The following is a 1946-nucleotide window of genomic DNA, read 5'->3' on the forward strand; positions in this document are numbered from 1 at the left end:
CAGGAGAATCACCTCCCTCGACCTGGGCCATGCTTCTTTTGATGCAGCTGTCATGGTTTAACCCTAAGCCGTCAACAAAAGGAATGACAGATGATCCGTATTAACCCCTCTACCCTCCCCTATGGGGAAAGGACGGAGGATAAGGGAGAGAGTTATGGGATTGAAACTGAACTGCAGAGCTTTAATGAAACACGAGTATTGAAAAGGAAAGTAATTAAATATATCCAAATATATGTAAAAGCACTGTGTCTCCCTAATAATGCTCACATCATCACCAAGACTGCAGGGCAGGCTCTGTAAAAAGTCCCAGACTCCTGAAGTCAGTGACAGGCAGGAGCTGGGTGCAGGAACGCACAAATTCAGGAACACACAGATCAGGGTCAAAGGCAGAAGAATTACTGGAATCTTCTCAGGACACTGGCCACGGAGGAAGAAGAGCTTGACCCTCATGATCCCTAAATTTACATCAAGCATGAAGTCTATGGGATGGAATACTTCCTTTGGCCAATTCTGGTTCTCCTGTCTGGTCGGCTTCTCCCCAAAGGAGGGATGCAGATGTGACACCTTTCCTCCCTTCTGTTTCTGGAGCAGATGTTTTTCAGAACCCAGCAGTGGCCTTGGTGCTGCAACACCATTCTCCAGCAGTAACTATAAACATGGAGCGTTACCAGTACCTGCAGCTACTTAAAAGGGACTTAACTGAAAAGTAAAATCACTATAAAGAAAATTTGTTCTATCCTGGCTCAAGCAAGGACAGTAGCCCAAGACACAGTTGGCTTTCTGGACTGCAAGAGCACACGGCTGACTTGCGTTGAGCTTCTCACCCAGCAACACTCCCAAATCCTCTTCTCCAGGGTTATTGGCAATCCATCCTCTGCCAAAGCTGTAACTGTGCTTCAGATTGGCCCAACCTTGCACTTGGCCTTCTTGCACTTCATCAAGTTGGCATGGGACCACCTCTCAAGCCCATCAAAGTCCTGACCTTGACAGCTGGGAAAGGTAGGGCTTAACTGACCATGAGTAAGGTGAAAATAAAGCATGAGTTCAGAGACCACTCTTCAGTAACCTTCAGCTGCTTCAGAAATTTGCCTTATTTCTGCACAAAGCCCCTAATAGCCATTCAGATGTTCAGCATGAAATTGCAGATCTGATGCCTCTTCTCTGCAGTGGAAGACATCAAAGTTCTCAGGCAGGCAGGTTTTTCAAATAGCTCTTCTGATGAGCAAAATCTGTGGAGAATGATTTAGCAGATTGACGAGGCATTATCTCAATTCTGGAACTATAGAGTCTTCCTTGGCAATTTTCAGAGTAAGCCTTGCTGTGTGATTTCATAGCATGAAAAGAAGTACAGAGAGTCATAAACTGGACCACCAGCGCAGAAAATGTGGAAGTGCCAGCGGGCTTCCTGCAACTTTTCACGGATGCATTGTCCTGAGATCAGTCCAACCGATGTTCTGCGGCACTTGAAGTTATGCCCAAGCAGGAACTTGGCCCTCTTTTTTTTTTTCTCAGCAAAGTCTGGTATAACAAAAAACTGGGCCAAGGGGATGTTGTTCCTAACATTGGGTGTTTATCTTTTGAAAACTGTATCACCTGTTTAACTTAACATTTTTTTTTCCTTGCAAACAGACACTTTCTGTTAGCTGTTAATGCTTGAATTTTGTCTGCAGTAAAAGGATATTTAATTGTAGTTCTGCCGAGCAGCAGATCTCACTTCTATTGGAAGCTGCTAGAACAAGCCGCACTTCCACAGCCACGCGTGAAGAAACGTAGGACTCCTCAGATGCTCAGAGCCGAGCTACGTTATCACCAAAGCACGGAACCGCCCCGGTACTGGGAACCTGCCTTCCCCTGAGCCCCCTCTTCCTACCACACGCCCCTTGGCACCCCGAGGCCGCCACAGCAGAGGCTGGCGGGGGGGGGGGCCCGCCACCCGCCCCCGCGTG

Source organism: Chaetura pelagica, unplaced genomic scaffold (genome assembly GCF_000747805.2).
Source record: "Chaetura pelagica isolate M959 unplaced genomic scaffold, ChaPel_1.0 scaffold37, whole genome shotgun sequence".
Taxonomy (NCBI): Eukaryota; Metazoa; Chordata; class Aves; order Apodiformes; family Apodidae; genus Chaetura; species Chaetura pelagica.